This window comes from Mastigoproctus giganteus, chromosome 2 (assembly GCF_048544385.1).
Source record: "Mastigoproctus giganteus isolate SK-2022 chromosome 2, ASM4854438v1, whole genome shotgun sequence".
NCBI classification, from domain to species: domain Eukaryota; kingdom Metazoa; phylum Arthropoda; class Arachnida; order Uropygi; family Thelyphonidae; genus Mastigoproctus; species Mastigoproctus giganteus.
In genome coordinates this window covers 22,358,595-22,385,997 of record NC_143576.1, presented here as the reverse complement: position 1 = coordinate 22,385,997, position 27,403 = coordinate 22,358,595, and the positions used below count along the sequence as shown (strand labels likewise).

The 27,403-nt window shown below is 36.9% G+C and overlaps 1 protein-coding gene across 1 annotated transcript in view; it reads right to left on the bottom strand.

Annotated features, from left to right (window-relative positions):
- Positions 1–27,403, bottom strand: part of LOC150089213 (splicing factor YJU2) — a 96,934-nt gene that overhangs the window by 56,156 nt on the left and 13,375 nt on the right. The window lies entirely within an intron of this gene.

Here is a 27,403-nt window from a genome sequence, read left to right as displayed (position 1 = left end):
CATCCCTGTCTCAAAAGACAGGGCACAATCTTCCCAGCAGACTTCTGAGTTTGGAAATTTTTTAAGTTCTATACAGTAGGACCAACTGATGTTACATTCAGCAAATTCTAAATAGGAAGTATTCAAGGAATTAATCTTGGAAACTACTAGGCTTTTCATGCCGATTAAGAAATACTATTCAAGGTTTATACCAAAATGGATGTCAGATGAACTAATGAGACTCATGGGAATGAGAAGAAAAATGCATGGGATGCATATAAATTATCTGGCGACACAGAAGCCTATGGTGGATATAAGCTAGTCTGCAATCGAGTCACCAAGGAGGTTAGGCAAGTAAAGGCAGATTATGAGAAATCTTTGGCAAAGGATGCTAAGAAAAACAGCAAGGACTTCTTTATTTATATAAACTCTAGAAGTAAGGAGATGAATCAGGTTGGTCCACTTGATATCAATTGTTCGACTGTTAATGATCATACTAAGATAGCTGACAAACTGAATGAGTATCTTGTATCTGCATTCACACATAAGGAATTCTGTAGGGAAGTGCGGGGGGGGGACAGAAGCTTATAAAACTAACAGGGAGCTTAATGCGATGGTAATAGCTGACAGCAAAGTGGAGAAGAAATTGTTGAAGTTAAACATAAGAAAGGAACCTGGGGTGGATGGGATCTATACAGTGATATTAAAGGAGGTGGCAAAGGAGGTAAACAAATCCTTAGCCATAATCAAAGGGTGACACAAGTAATTACAGACCTGTTAGTTTAACTTCTATTCCAGAGAAAATAATGGAGTCACTGGTTAAAGAAGTACTGCAGGATCATCTAGACAATACTTCAGTAATAATTCAGACACGGGCACAGGGGGAAAGTCTCATCTAAAAAAATTTGATTGAATACTATGATGTGGTTACAAAGAAACTGGATGCAAAAAATAATTTTGATATCATATACTTGGATTTCAGGAAAGCTTTTGATACTGTTGTGCATGGAAGACTACTGTACAAACTTGGAACAGTATGGTATTAAAGGCAAATTGCTACAATGGATAAAAGGGTGGTTGAGTGGGAGAAGACGGAGAGTGGTAATCAATGAATGCTATTTTTTGTGGTTTAATGTTATTAGTGGAGTTCCCCAGAGTTCGGCATTGGTCCCACTGTTGTTTTGCATATTTATCAATGATATTGATGAAAGTATATCAGGCTTAATGTCCAAGTTTGCAGATGATACAAAGGTTGGCAAGTTTTTTAATAACAGTGTGCTAATGGCAGTGTGCTACTGCAACAGGATCTAGAAAAGTTGGGCAGATGGGCTGAGAAGTGGCAGCTGAAGTTTAACATTGACAAATGCAAAGTACTACATATGGGCAGAAGTAACCCCAGAGAAACGTACCAACTGTGTGGTACTACACTTAGAGTTGTAGAAAATGAAAAAGACCCTGGAATAATTGTGCAGTCAGCTATGAAGTTTCCTGAGCAATGAAGACAGACTGCCACAGCAGGGCATGGGGTATTGTCAATGATATACAGGAATTTTGCTAGTAGGTAAAAGGAGGTGATTATCCCTTTGTATAAAGCTATGGTCAGGCCAAGCCATGAGTACTGCATACAGGTTTGGAGGGCTCATTTTAGGAAAGATGTAGAATTGCTTGAGCGAGTACAGAGAAGGGCAATAAAACTAGGCTTCAGTTGTGCAGTATGCTGAGGTATCCTCTTAGGCTTCAGTTCTGCATACTGCAACATCTGGAGACTAGGCACCTGTGAGGTGATCTAATTGAGTTGTATAAGGCCTTAAATGGGTTGAGCAGGTTCAATTCTTAAGGGATTCTTCCTCTTGTTCAGATTACGAACCTGAGGGGGCATAAATTGAAAATGAGGAAAGACAGTTATAGAACAGATGTGCGGAAACTTGCCTTTAGTCAGCAGGCAGTTGATTACTGGAACAAACTTCCATCTGTTGTTGTGGAAGTTGATAGCTTAAATAAATTCAAGGAGGAACTGGATAAACTGGAGAGAATGGATTTTTGAAATGTGTTTTTTTTTTTTTTTTTTTTTTTTTGCTGATGATACATAAGCTTTCTTTCTTGCATCATATGCCTCTTCTACTACTTAAACAGAAGGAGTGCAAGAATATTTGCTGATGCTATTGGGGCAGTGTTGCGTGGATTGGAAAACTGATAGCTTGGAATGCACAGAATAATAGCTTAACTAGAAATGCAAGCACAGATGGAAGTGTTTCTTGCACTGTTTTTATTGAAACATGCAGCAAGGGGTCATAAGGGAAGAAATAAATACGTGGACCATGTTAAAATAACAAAGGTTAAGAACAGTTGCATGTATAATTGCATGTACACTAATGAGGAGCATAGTAAATAAATTTGATGAATATGAAATACTGATTAAATCATCAAATGCAGACATTGTAAGGATAACAGAGAAATAGTGTCACTCAGACATAAGGGATACCGAATTTGCATATGGGGAGTACAATGTGTACAGAAAGGACAAGTCGGACAGGAGGGTGGGGAGCGGTTATTAAATCTAAGTAGTGCATCCAGTTGTTGTTATTATTATTTGGTTTTTAGGAGCATTAGCAACTAAGGTGATATTGCTCCAGGGATATGCGGTGGTCGTGCTCGGACCTTTCCACATCCTCCATATTTGGTGGTCACAGGCTCGAACCCCGGTCTAATCAAGAAGCGTGTGCTACGCACTGCTGCTTGTTATTGTTATTTGGTTTTTAGGAGCATTAGCAACTAAGGCCATACTGCTCCGGGAATATGCGGTGGTCATTCCCTGACCTTTCTGCATCCTCCGTGTTTGGTGGTGACGGGCTCGAACCCCGGTCTAATCAAGAAGCATGTGCTACGCACTGCTGCTCCTTCCCACCTGGCTACGGAGGCACCTATGCACTGCTGCTCCTGCCCACCTGGCTACGGAGGCACACCTGCATCCAGTTGACATTGATGACCAGTGCAATGCTGAAACAGTGTAGTGTGATATAAGCACTGGGAAAAGAAAAAATGCATTACAGGCCTAATGATTGTGATGAGTATACCAAACAGCTATATGGAGAAATAGAGTGGGCCACTAAATGAAAATGTCATATAATGGGAGATTTTAACTTACCAGATATTGATTGTAACTTATGGATAGGTCACTGAAACACTAGCAAGACTTTTGTGGATTATTCAATGTTGTTGTTGTTATTTGGCTTAACGACACAAGGGCTACTGGATTATTCAATGACTATTTTCTACGGCAGCATATTAAGCATATTATAGAGGCAACAAGAGTAACCAATACTCTTGATCTGATTATCAGAAGCAATTCTTCATGCATTGAGAATCTGCAGGTAAAAGATACACTGGGTGGCAGTGATCACAGTGTACCGATGTAGAATTAACTTAAAGACATTACTGTTAAGGGTAAAGGCTTTTTTTTGTAAGGGGTCATCAGAGAGTTTTTAAATCGTATACAGTGGGACCAACTGATGATGTTACTAACAGCAAATTCTAAATGGGAAGCATTCAGGGACATAATCGTAGAAGTTACTAGGTTTTTCATACCAACTAAGAAATACCATTCTAGACTTAGATCTAAATGGATGTCAGATGAACTGATCAGACTTGTGGCAGAGAAGAAAAATGCATGACATGCATATGAATTACCACATGATACAGAAGCCTATAGTAGATATAAACTAGTCCACAATCAAAGCAGGTAAACTAAGGCAGATTACAAAAAGTCTGTGGCAAAGAATGCAAAAAAAGCAGCAAAGACTTCTTTACTTATATTAACAGTAGAAGGAAGGGGCTTAATTGCATTGGCCTACTTGATGTTGATGTTTTAACTGTTGATCCTGCTCAGGTTGCTGACCAATTGCATGGGTATTTTGCATCTATGTTTATCTATGAGAAGTTCTTTAGGAAGGTGAATGCCAGCTGTTCATCAAAATCTAACAGGGAGCAAAATGATTGTGATAACTGTAAGAAAAGTGGAAGAGAAATTGTAGAAGCTTAACATAAAAGAAGGACCTGGGGATGTATGGGACCTATTCAATTATATTAAAGAAGACATCAAAAGAGGTAAGCAAGCCCTCAGCCATAATTATGGGATCGCCTTTGGATTCAGGGAAGGCCTCTATGGACAGGAAATGTGTAAATGTATCCCCAGTTCACAAAGGAGGGATCAAAACATGATGTGAGTAATTACAGACCTGTTTGCTTAAATTCTCTTCCAAAGAAAATAATGGAGTCACTGGTAAAAGAAGTATTGCAAGACCATCTAGACAGGAATGCAATTATATTGCAGTCACAGAGTGAATTTTGTTAAGTGGCAATCTTGTCTGACCAATCTGATTGGATACTATCAGATTGTTCAGACAAAAGATCACCCCTTAACAAAGAGTTCAACAACAAATGAAATGAATGCAAAATATAATTTTGTTATCATATACTTTTATTTCAGAAAAGCTTTTGTTACTTTTACACATAAAAGACTGCTATACACTGGGCCTAGCCACTATCTGTTGAGACAGATAATATGGCTAGGCCCATTGTTGTTTTCTATATTTATTAATGATATTGATGAAGGTATATTAGATTTAATATCTAAGTTTGCAGACAATACAAAGGTTGGCAGGGTTGATAATGACAGTAATATTGGTGTATGTAGTTAAGAAGAGAAGGATCCAAAAAAAGACAAGCATTGCTTGCCTCAGCATAAGACATAGAAAAATTTTTGGGTGTATGTCCACAATTTTCTGGAGTTGTTCAGATTTTGTTTTGTGTTTTTCATTATCCATTATTAGGTTGTTAACTACAATTTGAAGATCGCAGCATTTTTCAATAAGAAATTTTATTGCTGCCTTTGAAATGTGGTTGGTTTCATCTGTAAATTAATTTCCTTGTGAATCTTGTAAGCCTTGGCCATGGTATCAGAATATGATGCACTCTCAGTGATATGAGATAAAAACACTGAAGGAATTTTCATCCTTAGAAACATTACATTTATCAGAACAAGAAGAGAACAGATATCATCTCGACTATGATTCACAACTTGTGAATCCATACTACAGGGAGAATGTTTTAACAATGTTCTCAGCCATAGTATAAAAATGCAAATTGTGACCCAGTTAATGGGTGTCAAGACCTAAGGACCCTGAAAGAAAGAAAAAAAAAATTGTTGTGAATACAGTCCACTTCAGATCTTCACTGTAAGTAGTCCAGCAGGGGGCACTAATAGTTATAACAGTTCCAAGTGATATGAATTCAGTTCTTGATAATTCACAGTTCCAGCAGTTGTAGCTGTGTTAAAGAAGCATATCACATATGAACACATTATTTCAAAAGCTGATTTTCAATAATTTTTATGGGATGATATTGGACTAGGGGGAGGAACCAAAAAAGTATATTAAAAATAATTGGCCCCAGTGTCTGGGAAATAAATTTCAAGAATTTAGAGGGGTGGTTAAGACATAGTTGATTACACATTTTGAAATGACATATAAAACAGTAATCACCTCCAAAATAAAGGGTCTCCAGCATTAAAGAGACTCTACATCATAGTAGAAGGTCTCTACACAGTATAATGTAGTTGTATGTATATTGTCAACAATATCTAAGGCCTTAACCAGGAGTTCAGGAAATTTATATACTACATGTATAATATCAGCAATATCCTCAAAGTCCAGCAGGAGCCTATGTTACATCATACACACAACCAATGGGGAAATTTCCCACCAAAAAAGTAATGAAGACATCTTTTGCATCTAAAAAGTAAAAACATCTTTCCTGCCTAAAAAGTACAACTTAGAAACAAAGTAATGGCTGCTATAATGGCAACAATAAAAAAGTAGTGTTTAAGCATATTGCCAAAGTTTAAAAAATTATTATCCACCAGTAAAAAAGTGTGTCATGCATTAAAAATGCCATCCCCAGAAGCACGACAACTTACAGTGGCCCAATATGTTAAAATTGTCCTAAAACTGATGTTTTGTGATTAATATCAAAAGTTTTAATATTAATCACAAAACAAATACTGTCTTTAGAGGGTAACCATATTCACAGAATATAATATAGAAATGCCACAGAGAAACAATGGGCAGAATAACAATTTCTGAAAGTTTAAAAAACTCCTTGTAATCTGGCAACCCCCTGGTTAGTCAATAAAATTGCATGGAGAACTTGACAAACATTCATGAATTTGAAGGCACCATCAGAAAAGTGGAGAGGGATGGCCAAAAACCACAATTTTGAAGATAATATCCAGGAGCCTGTCAAACTAAAACATCAATGGATGAGTCCACTCTTCTATCAGTAATGTACAACTGGATTGTGGTGACAAACTTCACTCCTTTGATGTAAAACACTGTACAATAATGCACATCCACAGAAAATATTAGCAGCCACAACAAAAGTGTTAAATCAAGATATTATGTTAAGTAATAGAACCAAATTAACAGATGATATAATAAGTTTATTAAATATCCTATTAGTAGCAAATTATTTTTAGACATGAAGATATCTTACCAGTAGATATTTGAGGTCCCAAGGTCCCAATGGGTATAGCTATAAGCAGGCATTTGTCCAAGTTCTATCTAAAGGCAATTGAAAATTTAATTGTTTCCAAGTACCCTTCCCATTTAAAAATATACAGAAGATATATGGACAGTTGTTTGCTTGCTAGAAAACCTAAAATTCTAATCAAGATTCTCAATAAGTTAAATCATGTTAAATCAAGAAAGATTAAAAATTTCCAATGAGTGGGGAAAAGAAAAGTTTGAATTTTTTAAAATGTTTGTGATAGACTTTTTTTAAGTATGTTATAAAGTGTCACTTTAAAAATTTAAAGCAACAAGATAATAATATACTTAAAATCTATCACAAACCAATAAAAGTAATTACCTTCATTTTCATAGTCATGTTCTCATATCGCATAAAAAATAAATTTTAACTGGAAAATTCACATATGCCTTTAAATATTCCTCCTTGAATGATGCTTAAATCAAGAAATAGATTTTCTATAAAGTATTTAGGGGCAAAGGCCTCATGCTAAGAGGTAGAATGACTAACATGTAGGTTAGTGCAAATGCATCATTTTAACATAGCTATCCTACCAAACTACTTTGGTAGAGAGAAATAGATTTTCTTAAAAAAAGTTTCAAAAAAACTCAAATATCCAAACTGGTCAAAAAAAATTGCCTTAAAATTAGATGAGAATAAACATCTAACAATAAATCAAACAGGTTCAAAAAACAACCTATGGACTGGTTTACTGTTTGTTGAAACATGACAAATGGTTGAAAATATATTTCAAGATTAAGGTTTAAATTTTTTTTTTTGTTGTTGTTTCTTGCAGGTAGTACTGTAAAGGAAAGACAATAAAAGCTGATGTTTATCTAGAGGTGATATAAAAAGGTACACTAAAAAAACTGAACTATCTGATTTACAAAGAGCTCAAATTGTTGGTGCACATTTACACAGTGGCATTAGTGACTAAAACTGCTGATTTGTTCAATGTATCCCAGAGCAACTGTATCGAAAATGACATATGCATTCACCAAATATGAAAAAAACAATATCTGATAGGAAGAATTGTGACAGAAAACTGAAACAGACAGCTGGACTTGAAAAGTACTGTTGCTCAGAAACATAAAACTGCTGCCTCAAAAATAACTACAGAATTTAACGTGTCCCAGCAATGCAGTTTCTAAGAATTTCATAGAGCTGAAATTTACGGCAGAGCTGCTACTGCCAAGTCACTCATTCCTGATGTTAATGCTAGAAAGAGGATGCAATAGTGTAAGGAGCACGAAACCTGGACACTTGAAGATTGGAAACATCATTTTCAGGCAAAATATCATTCACTTTTTCCATCAGATAGAGTTCATGTTTGGTAAATGACAAAGGAAGCGCATCATCCTGACTGTCCTATGCTAACCATCAAACATGGGGAGGATCAACAATGGTTTCAGCAGCAATATCTTGGTATTCTTTAGGTCTTATCATCCTGAATGGGCAAATTACTGCAACTGATTACTTTGATATTCTGAGTGACCAGGTTCATCCCACGGTACAAACACTGTTTACCACAAAGATGCCATGTTTCAAGATGATAATGCTCCAATAAACACAGCCAGATGTGTCCAATCTTGGTTTGAGGAGCCTGAAACTGAGGATAAGAATCTCCGATGGCCTGCACAATCACCATACTTGAACATTATTGAGCCACTGTGGGAATATTTAGAGAAAAGAGGGAGAAGCAGATTTCCTCCACCTTCATAATTTAAGGAATTTGAAATGTTCTTCCATGAAGAATGATCCAATATTCCTCTTAAAACAGTTCAAGATTTATTTAAATCTATTCCAATAGAATACGAGCTTTTTAAAAGCAAAGGGTAGTCCAACACCATATTAATGCATACCTGTAACTCTTATCACAGTTGTTTCCAATATTTTGTCCACCTCCGTATATAGAGGCAGTACTATACACTTATTTACAGAAACAGTACACACTTATTTACAGAAAAGTACTTTAAACATGGGATAAGTAAAATATAATGAAACAGGATGATCTAGGTTCTGAATTAGTAATGCATTTTTTTGTAAACTGGACATGACAGATTTTGATAATACCATAATACTAGATAAACAATTCACCAAATATAATGGCAAAGAGTTCTTTACTTATGTAAACTCTAGAAGGAAGGGGATGAATCAGATCGGTCCACTTAATATAGATGGTTTGACTATTGATGATCCTGCTCAAGTAGCTGATAAACAATGATTATTTTGCATCTACATTCACACCTGAGAAGTTATTCAAGGAGGGGAATTCCAGAAGTTAATCAAACAGGGAGCTAAGTGATTTGGTAATAACAGAGAGCAAAGTGGAGGAGAAATTGTTGAAGTTAAACATAAAAAAGGCACCTAGGGCACATGGAATCTATCCAGTTATATTGAAGGAAGCAGCAATGGAAGTAAGCAAACCCTCAGCCATAATTATGAGAGCATCCTTAGAGTCAGGGGAGGTCCCCATGGACTGAAGATATGTATAAATGTATCTCCAATTCACAAAGCAGGTGCAAAAGGTGACAAATAATTATAGACCTGTTAGTTTAACTTCTGTTCCAGAGAAAATAATGGAGTCTAGACCAATTTGATGGATACTACGATGTGATCGTAGTATCCATCAAATTGGTCTATTATTATCCATTAACCCCAATCCATCAGATTGGGGTTAATGGATACTACGATGTGATCACAAAGGAACTGGATGCAAAAAATAATTTTGATATCATATACAGTCGTGCTCCCGTATCCGCTGATTCAGTATCCACTGAATTCAGTTACCTGCGGTTAACCATGGAAAAAAAACGAAAAAATTTAACAGGTATTACTCGCGTGTCCAAAACAATGCTTCCCTTTCTTTTTTACGATGTCGATTTTAAATCGAATAGCTTCCCTTTATTTTTTACAATGTTGCGTATGGTTTAGTCACTGACATTATGATGGTTCATTAGAGATTTTAACAGATGCACTGTTTTCAAACTTTTGAAAAATTTCAAGTCTTTGTTTAATTGAAAATACAACTCTTTTGCATTTACTCATCATTTTCGCGATTTCTAAACAAAAAAAATAAAAAAATAAATATATATATATATATATATATATATATATACTATAAAAAAAATTTCAACATCCTGACATAAATAATGAAACAAAATTTGTCTTTTTGCGGTGTGACAGAACACAACAATCGACGCGATGCACTAAAACAAACTAAACATTTGGTCTCTTTTTTTTTTTTTTTTTTTTTGAGCAGTGGGTGTTGCAAGAATAGGCACATTAATCTCCCAATGGCGACTTATAATGCCACTTCTTGTCGCTTATTTATGACTTGCAAAATATCTGTTTATACCTATTCTAGTTATTATTTGAAAATTATGATTTCTGGTTGATTTTTTTTTTTTTTTTTTAAATTTGGAGTCTTGAAGTGTCCCGGTTAATCTGATCCCGGTAAATCGAGAGTCTGCTGTATGTGAAATAACATCAGTAACTAGATGTGCAACATATTGGAGTGACAAATTGGGGTTTATGGAATCACTTGCACTGCACATGCTTAACCATTATCCATGATTATAATAAACATAAAAAATGTACACTGTATTGTAATAAAAATAAATGACATTATAATGGTTCTTTAGATATTTTAATGGATACACCGTTTTCAAACTTTTTAATAATTGCAAGTTTTTGTTTAATTTGAAAGCACAGCTCTTGTGTTAGCCCATCATTTTCATGATTTGTAAACAAAAAAAAAAAAAAAAAAAAAAAAAAATTATTCCGACATCCCTGACATAAATAACGAAACAAAATTTGTCCTTTTGCGGTGCGACGGAACACAACAATCGACGTGACACACTAAATCAAACTAAACATTAGTGGGGGTGATTTTTTTTTTTTTTGATTTGGTAGTTGTTGGCGCATCGGCTTCTGTGGCCATATTGCACCTCCCAAGGTTTTTGCAGTACAGTAAACCCCCGCTATTTGCGGGGGTTACGTTCCTGAGAAATGTCGCGAATACCGAAAAAGCGAATACTGAGTTATGGCTCCCATAGTAATAAAGGGGTTCCGTTCCAAAGTATGAAATATATAAGAAAAACTAGTCTAAAATTTTGTCTATTTATGTATTATATGTACCTTCATAATATGACTATGTACATAGACAGTACATAGTGAAATGCAAGCATATAGCATCGAAATGAAAATAAGAAACAATTTAATATTAAATGTAATATTTATTAGAAATTTCAAACCAGCGCCTTTGCTAAAAACAAACTTATCCCGCCAGTGCTATCACCAGTTTCGCTAAAGTGTTGATAAAGGAGTTTTGCCTTTTCACGAATGATGAGTGAACTTAACGGAATTTTATTTTGAGTTCGGTCTTCTATCCAGAGATTTAAAGCTTTTTCCATTTTTTCTAATTTAACACCACGAGTTACAGAGCAAATTTTTGAAGCAATTAGCGCGTTTTCACGGACACTACGGCGGATTTTTTCTTCCGATTTTTTGATTGATCGTACCGTTGACTCATTGATTTTATAATGTTTTGCCACTGAGGAGACACTTTCACCATTAGAAATTTTGTCTAATAACTCAATTTTTTTCGCTAATGTCATCACCTTCTTTTCTATTTTCACATTTCTCTTGTTATTCGTAGCCATATTTTTATAGGGGTTAGAAAGAACTTGTCCACAACAAAGTCACTTTCTTCCGTTAACACACTCGAAAAAGTCTGTTTTTACACTGCAAAACGGTAGATTTATCATTTTTGTAAGCATATCAATTTATAAATTGATAATGGCTGCAGTTTACCTTTTACTGAAAAAATATTGCGCATGAAGGGAAAAAAAAAAATAAACGCAAAGATAAAAAAAAATGATAATAAGATCAATTTATAAGCATATAAATTAAAAGCAAACGACAAAACCTTCCATGACAAGTGCATAACACATACTGAACAAGGAGTAGCGAGAAACATCCATGCTCGCGATTTTGTCACCCCTCTTCCCCCACCCGAGCGCTGTTTTGACCGGCAAAGATGATTTTAGCCACGCCCATGTTTTTTATGGCGGAAAATATTCACGGCGCTTTAAAATTCACATTTTTTCAGGTTTCATTTTATATTAAATCGGCGATCACGAATATGCGAAACCGCGAATACAGATTCGGCGATCGCGAATACGCGAAACCGCGAATACAGATACCGCGAATAGCGGGGGTTTACTGTACTTTGATCCAAGCCCGAGGCGGGAATCGAACCCGCGACCTTTGGGTTGCCGGGCAGGTACTTTACCCACTCGGCTAGCCCGGTCGGCTATTAGTGGGGGATTGCAAGATAATAGGTACACTAATCTCCCAATGACACCTTATGACGCCAGTTCTTGTCACTTATTTACGACTTGCAAAATATCTGTTTATACCTATTCAAGTTATTACTTGAATTTTACGATTTCTGGTTGATTTTTTTTTTTTTTTTAAATTTAGAGTCTGGAAGTATTTTTATTATTATTAGCCATATAGTGCAAGGAAGCCTGAGGATTATGCTGCACCAGCCAAAAAAGAAAAAAAATCTAAATTACCCTGAGAGAGAGAGAGAGAGAGAGAGAGAGAGAGAGAGAGAGTCAGAAAGGGAAGGGAATCACCAAGAAAGACAAGAATGATGATATCCAGCTCAGGACCCTGGGTGTGCCAAGCCCATACGCACCAGATGAGAGTCCCTGGAGTTAATGTCCAATCCCGGTAAATCAAGAGTCTACTGTACTTTATTATTACCGTACTTAATGTTGGTAATGCCTTATTGTGTGTTTAATTTATCATTAAACTTTATTATACGTATGTATGTACAAGAAAATCACATTATATATGGGGTCAGTGATGCTAATACTAATAACTAATAAAATAGTGAGACTTTAGCATTAGTTGAAACATATGATGCAAGAAAGCAAGCTTATACTGCATCAGCCAAAAAAAAAAAAAAAACCTTCCCATTTCATCCACTGGTCACTCCAAATGTTTGTCTAGTTCAGCCTTAAATTTATTTAAGCTATCATCTTCCACAACAACAGATGAAAGTCTGTTCCAGCAATCAACTTGCCACTGGCTAAAGGCAAACTTCCACACACATATTCTACAACTGTCTTTCCTCAGTTTGAATCTATGCTCCCCTAATCTGAGCAAGCGGAAGTATCCCATCAGCACTGAGCCTGCTCAAACCATTAAAGGCCTTATACACCTCGATCAGATCACCTCGCAGGTGCCTAGTCTCCAGATGCTGCAACTTGCAGACTTACACCTTTCTTTGTAAGCGCACCCCTTTGTTTCTCTCACTAATCTTGTTGCCCTTCTCTATACTTGTTCTAGCAATTCTACATTCTTCCTAAAATGAGACCTCCAGATGTGATAAAGTACTCAAGGTGTGGCCTGACCATTGCCTTATACAAAGGAATAACCACCTCTATGTCTCTGCTAGCAAAATTCCTATATATCATTGACAAAACTGCATCAGCTGCTCTGGCAGCCCATTTGCACTGCTCAGAGAACTTCATAATGACATTAGTCCACGTAGAGCAGTGTCCATTTATTACCACTCTCTGCCGTCTCCCACTCAACCATCCCTTTATCCATTGCAGTAACTTGCCCATAATGCCATAACGCTCCAATTTGTACAGCAATCTTCCATGTGCAACAGTATCAAAAGCTTTCCAGAAATCCAAGTATATGATACGAAAATTATTTTTAGCATCCAGTTCCTTTGTGACCACATTGTAGTATCCAATCAAATTGGTCAGACAAGACTTCCCCTTAACAAACCCATACTGTCTGAACTATTGCTGCTGTCTTGTCTAGGTGATGCTCTATCACCTCTTTAACCAGTGATTTCATTATTTTCCCGGGAACAGAAGTTAAACTAACAGGTCTGTAATTACTCGTGTCACCCTTTGATTCCCCTTTGTGAATTGGGGACACATTTGCACATCTCCAGTCCATAGGTACCTCCCCTGAGTTCAAGGAAGCTCTCATAATTATGGCTAACGGTTTGTCTGCTTACTTCCCTTGCTGCCTCCTTCATTATAACTAGATAGATTTCATCTGCTCCAGGTGCCTTTTAAATGTCAACTATTTCTCCCCCCACTCTGCTCCCAATTATTACAAAATCACTTAGCTCCCTGTTAGAGTTTGATAAACTTCTGGAATTCCCTTCCTTGAATAACTCCTCGTGTGAATGTAGATGAAAAATACTCTTTCAGTTTATCAGCCACTTGAGCAGGATCATCAATAGTCAAACCATCTATGTTAAGTGGTCAATCTGATTCATCCCCTTCGTTCTACAGTTTACATAAGTAAAGAATTCTTTGCTGTTTTTCTTTGCGCCCCTTGATTTCTTCGCCTTCATCTGCCTAACCCTCTTAGTGACGTGATTACAGTCTAGCTTATATCTGTTGTAGGCTTCTGTGTTGCCTGATAATTTATATGCATCCCATGCATTTTTCTTTTCTGCCATGAGCCTCATTAATTTGTCCGACATCCATTTAGGCCTGAACCTTGAACAGTATTTCTTAATTGGTATAAAAAGCCTAGTAGCCTCCAAGATTAAGTCCCTGAAGACTTCCCATTTAGAATTTACCATTGTAAATCATCAGCTGATCCCATTCTATAGAATTTAAAAACTGTCTAAGACCTCTGTAGTCACCTTTACAAAAACAAAAACCCTTCCCTTTACCCTTGATCATGATTACATCTTTAAGTAAATCCCCATCAGTACAGTGTGATCACTGTCACCTAGTGGTTCCTTTATCTGCAAATTCCTAATGCATGCATCATCACTGCTGGTAATCAGATCAAGAGTATTACTCCCTCTGGTTGCCCCTCAAACATGTTGCTGTCGAAAACAATCCTCCAATAAATCCACAAAAGTCTTGCTAGCATGCGAGTGACCAACCCACAAGTTCCAGTCAATATCTAGAAAGTTAAAATCCCACATTACAAGACATTCTGATTTACTGGCCCATTCTATTTCTCTGCACAACTGTTCATTGTACTCATTAGCGTCATTCAGCCTATAACATATTCCTACTCTCATTTTCCCTTTCCCAGTGTTTATGTCACACCAAACAGACTCATTGCACTGTCCACCAGTGTCAACTGGATGCACTTCCTTAGATTTTATGTGTTTCTTACCTAACAGCATAACTCCTCCTCCCTTCCTACCAAGCCTGTCCTTGCTGTACACATTGTACTCCCCAAATTCCAATTCTGCACTGCTTATATATGTGTGTCAACATGTCTCTAATACCCCAACAATATCTGGCTTTGATGTAATGATCAGCACTTCAAATTCATCAATTTTATTTACTATACTTCTAGCATTAGTGTACATGCCAGTATACATGCACTTGTTCTCTTAGTTACTCTTACTTTTCTCTTAATTACTCTAACACAGCCCATGTATTTACTTGTTCCATGACTCCCAGCAGCTCTTGAAATCCCCAGCAACTTGCTCTCTAGGCTGCTGCTCATTACAATAGAAGTAGTGCAAGAATCACTTTTGCTTCTCTCTGTGGCCACCGCTGATCTTTTAGTCTGTGAATCCCCCAAACTTGCAGTTTTACGACACACCTAACACTGTCTCGATAACATCAGCAAATATTCTTGCACCCTTTCTATTTAAGTGTATCCCATTCCTGTAGAAGCAGTCTCTCCTGTTAGCAAGCATAGACCACACTGAAAAAAAATTCTACCCTGTGAGCCTTGCACAATCTCTCCAGGGCCAAATTGATTGACAAGGCTCTCATCATATACTCCCTCCTATCGTGTCTGGGCAGAATTGCAGACACTTTCAAATTTAACCCTGACTTTAGCAATAAGATTAACAAACAAGTCTATAACTATTCACTGGCTTATTTTATCTGAAAAATGAAATATTAAGCATGTTTCATATAAATATAATTTTAGTAAGCAAAGATTTAATACAACACTCTCCCCCTCTCCTGGTGAATATAAGTTCAACATTCAGAATCCCCACTAAGAGAACAGGTAGCTGTGCAGCAAAATTTTTGAATGAACCCTTTCAACTTCCTTTATTTATACTTTTGCTACCATCTTTCTTTTCTTCTTGCCTTCTTTCCCTCCTTCCCTGATACCTCCAGACAAGATCATATTGGGGATTACCTTAAATTCTACTTTGCCTTGTCATAAATCTTAATACTGGTATTTTTAATTTATGAAACCGGGATACCAGTATTCCAAAAACAAAACGTTTTTTCTCAAATTTTGATGACAGTTAGGTGCAATAAAATAAGAAAAAAAAATCAAGTACTGTAATTACTTGAATTAATGTTTTAATTAAACTTTTATTGCAATAATAAATATTCTGAAAAGAAATCATTAAAATACAGTTATTCTAAAAACAAAAAAAACATATTGTTACTGCAAAGTTTAGTTATGTTTAAGCATCCACACTACCTGTCCGAATAAAGTGAGCTCTTAAGAAACATAAGCAATCAATAGTATGATCATTTAAAATGGATCTAATTTTGGTACGTACAGTATTTGATTAGTGGCAGAAAACGCCCTTTCAGATTCTATTCTGGTACTGAGATAATCGTAGACGATCTCAGTGCATATTTTCTAGGCTTTGAATTTTTTTAGCAAAAATAGTTAAAAGTATTTCATTAATTTCCGACTCAAGTTCATCTTTTAAAATCTCATTGGAGTCAGGCAATGTCTTATTTTGGAAAGAATTTGCAGAACATTGATGTTCTGTTCCACACTGGTCTTCCATGGTTGAATTATGTTCATCATTTTCTGAAGGAGAAAGACATTTTATTAAGCAAAGTATAATTTTCACTATAGTATCTTTATTGAGTCTGGGAGAGAGAAAAGAGTGGGGATAAGGAATAAAGAAGAGAGCAAAGAGTGCAGTTAAGGAATTCTTCACATATATAAATGCAAAGAATAGAAAGACAAATCAGATTGGACCCTTATGTAATGGATGTGGGGCAGTATTAATACCACAGCTGAAGTTGCAGATGAACTAAACAGTTACTTTGCACTGATATTTACATAAAAAAACCCTTTGTGTCAATAAGATATGGAAGTGAAGTTGAAAAAAATGTAATTAATGATGTTGAAAATTCAAATGATTATTTAATGAGAACTTTCATGCCTATAGGCGAGTAAGGCTCCTGTGATTGATGGCATATACCCTATAATTTTATAGGAGGCAGCAAGTGAGTGCATTGAACCATTAAGGCTAGTTATGAGAGCATCACTGGACTCAGGAGAGATTCCGGTGGATTGATGTAAGTAAAGTGGAACATAAAGGCAGTTTTAGGAGTGTAATGGGAAATTACCGACCAGCCAGTGTAACTTCAGTAGTAGGGAAAATCATGGAGGCAATGATCATGGGTGGAATTCAGGATCATTTAGATAGAAACAGAATTCTGTAGCATACACAGCATGGTTTTGTAAAGGGAAAATCATGTTTAATTAATCTGGTTAGCTATTTTGACAGGGTCACTCAAGAGCTGGACTTTGGGAATAATTTTGACATTGTTTATTTGGATTTCAGCAAAGCATTTGACTCAGTCCCACATGAGTGGTACTTTATAAGTTGGAGAAGGCTGGAATCACAGGGAAAATCCTTAGATGGATAGCACGATGGTTTGAGGGCACCAGGCAGAGGGTTGTGATAAATGGATATTCCTCAGATTGGGTTAATGTAAGAAGTGGGGTTCCCCAAGGATCAGTATTGGGACCACTGTTGTTTTTGATTATCTTAAATAACATCTATGAAGGGATAAAGGGCATGAGGTCTAAACTTGCAGATGATGTAAAGATCAGTAGAGTAGTTAATGATTGCTGGCAAGCAGAGCTTCTTTAGAGTGGCCTAGATAGACTTCCGGGATGGTCAGAAAAGGGCAGGTATGCTTTAATTCAGCAAACTGCAAGGTCTTACACCTGGGGAACAGCAACCCCAAAATAACTTATACACTTGGTGGAGTTGAACTAAAGTCAGTAGTGGAAGAAAGGAACTTGGGAGTTACGATACAGTCAGACATGAAGTTGTCCGAGAATTGTGGACAGGTTGCAATGTTGCATGGTGTCCTATCGATGATTTATCAAACATTTGCTAGTAGAGATAACGACGTCATAATCACATAAAGGTGATTTTATAACCTTTATGTGATTAAATTATAAACTATTTTTTTTTTAGATTAGTACTGGAAAACGGGTATTTTTTGTATCAATACCTGAAAAAATGACCGGGATCCCAGTATTGAAAGCCCTAATCACAAGTAGTGCTTCTCCTGCTTCAAAAAACTGGGTTTTCATTTTTGTTCTCAGCATTACTTTTATTCCAAGCAGCTACTGACTCTGTAAAGATCTCAAATCTGCCCTACTTTGGAATATTGTTTCCCAAAGTAAGGTTTTGAGACAGGTTTTGGTGGTGGCCCCAAAACCTGTCTCAAGCTCCTAGACTTTATTTAAAACAAAGCAGTTCAGTTAATTAATGACCCATATTTTATAAAGTCTCATTACTCTGCATCTCATAGATGTTCAGTTGTTGCTGCATGCCTTTCCTATAAATATTTTTATGGGCACTGTTCTTCATGGACTAATGTGACAAGTGGAGTTCTGCAGAGGTTGGTGGTGCACCCTTAGTTTTTTTAAAGTTCAATCATAATACCAATGTGGGTATTTCAAGTTTATTGTCCAAGTCTGCTGGTGATACAAAGGTGGGATGAGTGGGGGTTAATGAAAGCAATCAGGGTATGCTACTTCAAGAAAATCTAGATAAATTAAGCATTGGGCTGTAAAATGGCAGTTGCAGTTTAACAGTAATAAATGCAAGGTACTACATGCAGGTAGTAGTTATAATCCCAAAATAACATACCACTTTGATGGTACCAAACTCAAAGTAGTGGAGTGAAAAAGATATAGGGGTAATTATATGTGAAATTCTCTCTGTAGTTCAAACATGCTAGAACAGCTTATTGAGTTTTGTCAGTGATATACAGGACCTTTTCAACTAAGGAAAAATATGTTATCTTTTTTTTTTTTTTTTTTTTTTAAGGAGCATTAGCAACTAAGGCTATGTTGCTCCGGGTTATGCGGTGGTTATTCCCTGACCTTTCCGCATCCTCCGTATTTGGTGGTGACGGGCTCGAACCCCGGTTTAATAAAGAAGCGTGTGCTACGCACTGCTGCTCCTTCCCACCTGGCTACGGAGGCGCCTAAATATGTTATCATCCCATGTATAAGTGAATGGTGAGGCCATATCTGGAATACTGAATACAGGCTTGAAAACCTCATTATAGGATATAAATAAATTGAAATTGAAAAAGAATGGTTGTGTAAATGAAGGGCAGAAATTTTCACTTAGCCGAATATTATTCCATATTATTCAATTGGTTTGCTGAAAATATGATACAAATTGAATGCTCCCTAATGGATGAGTGAATAAGGGGGGTCAAAGCAAGAAAGTTTAGTAAGACACTTTACCATGTGAAGTATTTAATTACATTATTGGTACGAAAAGGGCAAATTGCCACACCAGACTCAAACAGTTCCAATACCTAAACTGGCTACAATTCTATGTTGAAATTTGTCTTCAGGCCTGGATTTCAGTTCTATAAAATTATATACAAAGAGAAGTTAACATAGGTTGATATTACAGTCCATGAACTCAGTTTGTAGCTACAATTTTTTTATATTGAATATTAAAGAATTAGGATTTAAAATTAAATACTGACTAGTTATTACTTCACTAAACCAATGAAATACAACAAATGACAACTGGGAAAATTTATCTGAGCTTTAAACCAGATATATAAAAGGCACAAAGATTTAAGTGAAAATCAAATATTTATGACATAAAATATTGCTCAGAATTTTATAGAAACATAATACTAGTTATTTTGAATAATATGGGTTGCAAATCATGAACTTAAGGTTTTCATGATGAAAATTAACTAATAAATAAGTAAATCAAATGAAACTGTATGCACTTAAGGGAAATCTATAACCCAGTTATATCAGATATGAAAACAGAAACACACTAAAGAACTCTAGTTGCTGAAATGGCAGGAGAGGATTATATATTATGTAAACCGGATAACACTGACCAGAGAACCGGCCAATGGAAGCAGGAGCAAGTAGAGGGTAGGATGATATCACTGAAATACTCTCTAACCACTGGAATACAAGATAATAATTTAGGAGTAAACCAATGATGTAAGTGTCTAAGTTTATAACTGCACGGGACACAATCAGACTGAATAACCTGAGAAATAAGTTGCAATAAAATATATACTAATCTTGATCATATCAAACCAAATGAATAATTTGTAGTAGTAGTAGAAAAATTATGTAATATATCTAAATTTAGAAATGCATCAGAGATGCCGAGACAGAATAAATTGAGAAAATTAGTTACAATTTTCATTTTATCAAACAATGAGAATACTGGATAATATCCTAAACTGAAATTATAAACCAATCCAATCCTAAGAACAGCAATTTTTAAACTGAAATTACCAAGATTAAAAAAGGTTGAAATAGTATATAAAATATAAAATTTATTTGAAGTAGTGCAATACCAGCTATCTCGTCGTGAAAGCACTCACAATATGAGATACAATTGAAACGATGCCTTTACAAGTTTACCCATAAATTTGAACACAAGTAGTTCAAATTTATGGGTAAACTATGGTGTATCTACACCGATATTATATAGTTAATTACCTAAACCCATAAGAAATTATGCCTTGTGCATTTCATCTTCTAATACATTATTATTTATTCACCATTTGGCATCTCTCATGTTGTGGAAATAACTTCGCAACTGTGATGGCATGCTGCATTACCAGGGTACCTGCCCACCCACCCACCGATGATGAAGCCAACTAGCTTCAAAATGACAGTCTGGGTGGTGGTATCCAATGAAAATAAATAACAGTAGTCTTCTCTACTAGAGAAGCATTATTTATTTGAAGTAGTATAATACCAGCTATCTCATTGTGAAGGCATCTGCAATATGAGATGCAATTAAAACGATGCCTTTACACTACACACGTAGTTCAAATTTATGGGTAAACTATGGTGTATCTATACTGATATTATAGAGGTGCATTTCGTCTTCTAATAAAATATGAAGTAATGTAAACCAACAGCTAAACATTTAATTAAGGACGGGGACTCCCTGTACTAACAGCTTACATTTCGAGGGTACAGCTCTAAAATGGTGTCGCAGGCCAGCCGCTAATTAGTATGCCTGATGACTGAACCTATTGGTAACACTAGGAGGCTTCCAGATCAGCCAGTGTATAATCTCACTGTCTCTACTCTGCAGAAAGTGACTGGAGGGAGTCCAAGTAGTGTGAATGCAGGGAGGCATACCCACCATTTTCTTACTACTGAATACACTATGAATTGCTAAACTAATAGAGCAAATTTATCTGCAAAAATATCTAAACCTCCCAAACACTTCCTCATTTATTTCACAAATATACATGGTCTCATTTCTAATCTCAATGTCCATTTCCACTTACAGTCTGCCAAACCCCATGTACTTTTTCTGATAGAATTTCAGTTATCGGTTGATTCAACCACTGCTCCTCTCAGTTGTTCAAATTATTCGCTATATGATTCCTTTCGCCAAAAAGGTGGTACTTGTGCATATGTCCGTTCTGATATTCTTTCTCAGAGACTTAGTAATTTGAAATCTCCTCTTTTTGATCTTGTCTAGCTTAAAATCTCACTATATCCACATTCTGTCAAATTCATCTGTTGCCACTATTGTTCTCCCAACATCAATAATCACTTGGACTCTGATTTCCTCTCTTTGAAACTTGACTTTCTCCAGTCCAACTTTCCTAACAGTGAGGTAATTTTCCTTGATTTTAATGTTTACTACTCTAGGTGGCTTCTGTTTTCTAGTCACACAGATCAGCTAGTAGAGATACTGAGGCTTTATCAATTACTAATGACCTCGCACAACCAGTTCATTTACCAACCAGAATACTAGACAGTCCTAACCACACAGACAATATGCTTGATCTTTTTCTCACAAACAATCATTCTAAGTAGAGGTTGAGGTGAGTGGTCCTCTAGGCAAGTCAGATCACAACTTCTTAATGATCTTTTCTCCAATGGAGCTATTTTCTCATGGCCATTCCCAACCTTGTGTTGTTGGCATTACAAGAATGCAGAATGGGATGATCTGCAAGATTTCATTTCTCTTTTTCCTTGGTCGGATTACTGTTTCAAAACTTCTGATGTCAATGTTTGCTCAGATCGTGTAAGTGAAATTATTCTTGCAGGAATGGAATCCATTATGCAATGCTCCACCTTAAAATCTAGTCCTTTATCTACACCTTGGTTCCCAAGAGAAGTATGTTGCATATCGTAATTGGCTTGTTTCCAAATCTTCAGTTTTATTTTCTGACTACACCAAAGATCGCAACAATTGTAAAGCAGTTATTAATCAGTCCAAAAAAGATTTCAAATAGGCTAAGAGTAGAAAACTTGTTTCTTGTCCAAATGGTAGCCAAACATTCTGATGTCTTGCCAAAGCTATTAGCCGCAACTTCTTTTTTATCTGTTCCCACCTCCATCAAAACCAATTTGATTCTATTTCCTCTTCAGCCAAGGATAAAGCTGACCTGCTAGCATCCCATTTTTCTTCCAACTCATGTATTAATGATCTTGGTAAACCACCTCCCACCATTCCCAGTATGCTCTATTCAATGCCACCTGTGGTCTTCCATCAAAAGGATGTCAGAAGGATTTTTCTTGATGCTAGGCTCCAGGTCTTCATGGTATTTCTCCACTTGTTCTCAAAACCTGTCTGCTCCTGAGCTGACTCCAATTCTGTGTTGCCTTTTTTCACTCTATTTCAAAGGTGTTTTTCCTTCTGCTTGGAAATTTTTTGCTCATATTCAGCCAGTTCCTAAAAAGGGTGAAAAATCCCTGCCACCCAATTATCATCCCATTGCAATTACTTCTACTCTTTCTAAAGTAATGGAAAAATCAATTAACCACCAACTCAAACCATCTTGAGGTCCTTGAGGTTGTCACAGACATTCTCTCAGATATGCCAGACAAGCTGTACTTACTACCTGGGAGTCTAAAACGCTGATGGAACTGATATTCAGGTGACAATAAAGTCAAGTGGACCCAATTTCGGCGAAGTCCGGACGGTCTGTGACAGCCAAATCCTCTGCTTGCACCTTCACGATGGTGGGACTGTTAGTAATCCTGGGTATAACCTCCATGCACAAGTACATGGTGGGTGACCACCCAGGTGTGAACCAACATAAGCAGGGGTCGAGGTGTGGCGCCCACACCACATGTAGGAACGCCGCCCCTCTATGTTACCAGGCAATACTAGGTGGTAGATGACTCTCATCAACCGGTGCAATACCACCACTTTGCTTATTGGAGGCTTGAAGTGGTGGAACCCATGTTTAATCTGAATTATCAAACTAATAGAGCAAGCTTATCTGCAAAAAGATCTAAACCTCCCAAGCACTTCCTAATTCATTTCACAAATATACGTGGTCTCAATTCTAATCTCAACGATGTCCATTTCCACTTGCAGTCTGCCAAACCCCATGTACTTTTTCTGACAGAATCTCAGTTATCGGTTGATTCAACTACTGCTCATCTCAGATGCCCAAATTATTCGCTGTATGATTCCTTTCGCCTCAAAGGTGGTACTTGTGCATATGTCCGTTCTGATATTCCCTGTCAGAGACTTAGCAATTTGGAATCTCCTCTCTATGATCTTCTCTGGCTTAAAATCTCTCTACCTCATTGTGTCAAATTCATCTGTTGTCTCTACCATTCTCCCAACTCCACTAATCACTTGGAGCTCTTTGACTTCCTCTCTTTGCAACTTGACTTTCTCCAGTCCAACTTTCCTAACAGTGAGGTAATTTTCCTTTGTGATTTTAATGTTCGCAACTCCAGCTGGCTTCCGTTTTCTAGTCACACCGACCCAGCAGGTCCAGATGCTGAGGCTTTTGCAATTACTCATAACCTAGCACAGATTGTTCATTTACCTACAAGAATACCGGACAATCCTAATCGTACAGCCAATACGCTTGATCTTTTTCTCACAAACAACCCTTCTAAGTACACGGTCGAAGTGAGAGGTCCTTTAGGCACTTCAGATCACAACTTGGTGATTGTCTCTTCTCCAATGGAACCTTTATCTCATGGCTATTCCCAACCTCGTGTTGTTTGGCACGACAAGAATGCAAAATGGGATGACCTGCGAGACTTCTTTTCTTCTTTTCCTTGGTCGGATTACTGTTTCAAAACTCCTGATGTCAACATTTGCTCAGATTGTGTCAGTGAAATTATTCTTGCAGGAATGGAATCCTTTATCCCACACTCCACTTTAAAATCTCGTCCTTTATCTAAACCTTGGTTTTCCAATAAATGTGCTAAGGCTGTTCAAGAGAAGAATGTTGCATATCGTAACTGGCTTGTTTGTAATTCTTCAGTTTCATTTTCTGCCTACACCAAAGCTCGCAACAAATGTAAAGCAGTTATTAATCAGTCCAACCTAGAGTTTGAACAGGCTAAGAGTAGAAAACTTGCTTCTTGCCCTAATGGTAGCCGAGCATTCTGGTCTCTTGCCAAAGCCATTGGCCGCAACTTTTGCCCATCTCTTCCCAAACCAGATGGTTCTGGTGTCACTTCAGCCAAGGATAAAGCTGATCTGCTAGCATCCCATTTTTCTTCATTCTCATGTATTAATGATCTTGGTAAAACACCTCCCACCATTCCCCAACACGCTCCATTCAATGCCTCCTGTGGGCTTCCATCAAAAGGATATCAGAAGAATTTTGATGAATCTTGATGCTAAGAAAGCTCCAGGTCCTGATGGTATTTCTCCACTTGTTCTCAAAACCTGTGCTCCTGAACTTACTCCTATTCTTTGCTGCCTTTTTTCACTTTCTTATTCCAAAGGTGTTTTTCCTTCTACTTGGAAATTTGCTCATATCTAGCCAGTTCCTAAAAAGGGTGACAAATCCCTCCCATCCAATTATCATCCCATTGCAATTACTTCTACTCTTTCTAAAGTAATGGAGAAATCAATTAACCACCAACTCTTAAACTACCTAGAAACCTTCCGTCTGATCAACGATCGCCAGATGGATTCACCCAGTGTCGATCCACTGGTGATATTCTGGCTTATGTTACCCATTTATGGACTAATTCAATGGAAAGGTTTGGTGAAACACAAGTAGTTGCTCTTGACATCTCAAAGGCTTTTGATCATGTTTGGCATAAAGATCTTCTAAACAAGCTTCCATCTTATGGTTTGCCAACTGTTTTTAGTAATTGGTTATCCAGTTTTCTCTCTGATCGCTCACTGAGGGTGATGGTAGATGGCTCTCTGTCTTCTAACTTCTCCACTAATGCCGGTGTCCCCCAAGGTTCAGTTCTTTCCCCACTCTTTTCCTCTTGTATATTAATGACCCTCTTCCATTGACTGGAAATCCTATCCATAGTTTTGCCGATGATAGCACATTGCATTCAACTTTCCATTTTGAGAAACCTTGTCCTGCTCAATCAGCTTCAACTTCTCGAAAATCTGCTACCAATTCCTTAAATGCCGATCTTCAGGTAATTCTCCAGTGGGGCAAAGACAACTTAGTTGATTTCAACCCTTCTAAAACTCAGTCTTGTCATATCTCGCAAAAAGGATTCTTCTGCTCCTATGCTTATCTTTAGTGATACTCCGATTTCTAGGCAAAATGATATATCTCTTTTGGGGATTACCCTGACTTCTAATCTCTCTTGGCACAAGCACGTTACAAATATTGCTTCCTCTGCTTCTAAAAAACTTGGTTTTCTCTTTCACTCTCGGCGTTACTTTTCTTCCAAACAGCTGCTCACTCTGAATAAATCACAAATCCGTCCTGCCATGGAATATTGTTCCCACATCTGGGGTGGTGCCACCAAAACCTCTCTCAGGCTTCTTGATTCCATTCAGAAGAGGGCAGTTAGGTTAATTAATGATTCATCTCTAACAGAGTCTCTCCACTCGCTTTCTCATAGAAGTACTGTTTCTGCTGCATGCCTCTTCTACAGATACTTCCATGGGCACTGTTCTTCTGAATTGGCTTCTATAATTCCCACTCTCTCTCTCTCTTTCAAAACAGTCCGAACATGTGCCGCCACCAGCCAACATCCATTTACTGTCCAACTTCAAACCCACAGAACCAACTTTTCATCTTCCTCATTTATTCATTGAACTGCTGTTTTCTGGAACAACCTTCCTTCATACGTATTTCCTGAAAATTACAATCTACGGAAGTTCAAGTCCAATGTCAACAAATATCTTCTTTCGTCTTCTCAAACTCCAACACAAGCATGGTACTAAGTACTATAGGTTCTAATACCTCTCGTGTTTGGGGTTCACATAAAAAAAAATAATAAAAATCTAGAAACCTTCCATCTGATAAACGATGGCCAGTATGGATTCCATCAGTTTTGGAATCCAACATAAGCCAGAATATCACCAGTGGATACTGGTGATATTCTGGCCACTTACAGTCTGAAACTCAAGCAGTTGCTCTTGCCATTTCAAAGGCTTTTGAAATGGCAAGAGCAACTGCTTGAGTTTCAACTGCTTCTAAATAAGCTTACATCTTATGGTTTGCCAACTGTTTTTTTAATTGAGTATCCAGTTTCCTCTCTGATCACTCACTACAAGTGATGGTATATGGCTATCTGTCTTCTAACTTCTTGACTAATGCTGGTGTTCATGAAGGTTCAGTTCTTTCTTATACTGTTTTTCCTCTTGTATATTAATGACCTTCTTCCATTGACTGGAAATCCTATCCATAGTTTTTCTGATGATAGCATGTTGCATTCCACCTTCCAGTTTGAGAAACCTTGCCCTGCTCAAACAGCTTCAACTTCTAGAATATCCATTATAATTCCTTAAATGCTGATCTCAGGTAATTCCCCAACAGGGCAAAGATAACTTAGTTGATTTCAATCTTTCTAAAATGCAGTTCTGTCATATATCTCACAAAAAGGATTCTTCTGCTCCTATGCTTATCTTCGATGACACTCCAATTTCTTGGCAAGATTATATATCTCTATTGGGATTACCCTGACTTCTACTCTCTCTTAGCATAAGCACCTTACAAATATTACTTCCTCTGCATCTAAAAATATGGGTTTCTCTTTTACTCTCGGCATTACTTTTCTTCTAAACAGCTGTTCATTCTGTACAAATTGCAAATCCGCCCTACCATGGAATATTGTTCCCACATTTGTGGCAGTGCCCCCAAAACCTCTCTCAGGCTTTTTGATTCCATTCAAAATACTTCCATTAGCACTGTTCTTCCAAACTGGCTTCTATAATTCCTGCTCTCTCTCTTTCAAAGCAGCCTGAACACGTGCCGCAACCAATCAACATTCATTTACTGTCCAACTACAAACTCGCAGAACCAACTTTTCTTCTTCCTCATTTAATCATTCAACTTCTCTTTTCTAGAACAACCTTCCTTCTTACATATTCCTGAAAATTACAATCCACAGAAGTTCAAGTCTAATGTCAACAAATATCTTCTTTCATCTTCTCAACCATCAACCCATGAACTACCTCTTGTGTTTGGGGTTTTAATAAATAAAATTAAAAAAGTACCTAATAATTTGCAAAAATGACCCATGTGTGTATCTTTTTCTACAAATTGCATGGCTCATCTGTAGGGTAAAACACTCAGAAAGCAACAGATTTTTTTTTTTTTTTTTTTAAGATATAAAAAAATAATAAGGAACTAAATAAATTTCAAGCAATGAGAAATGG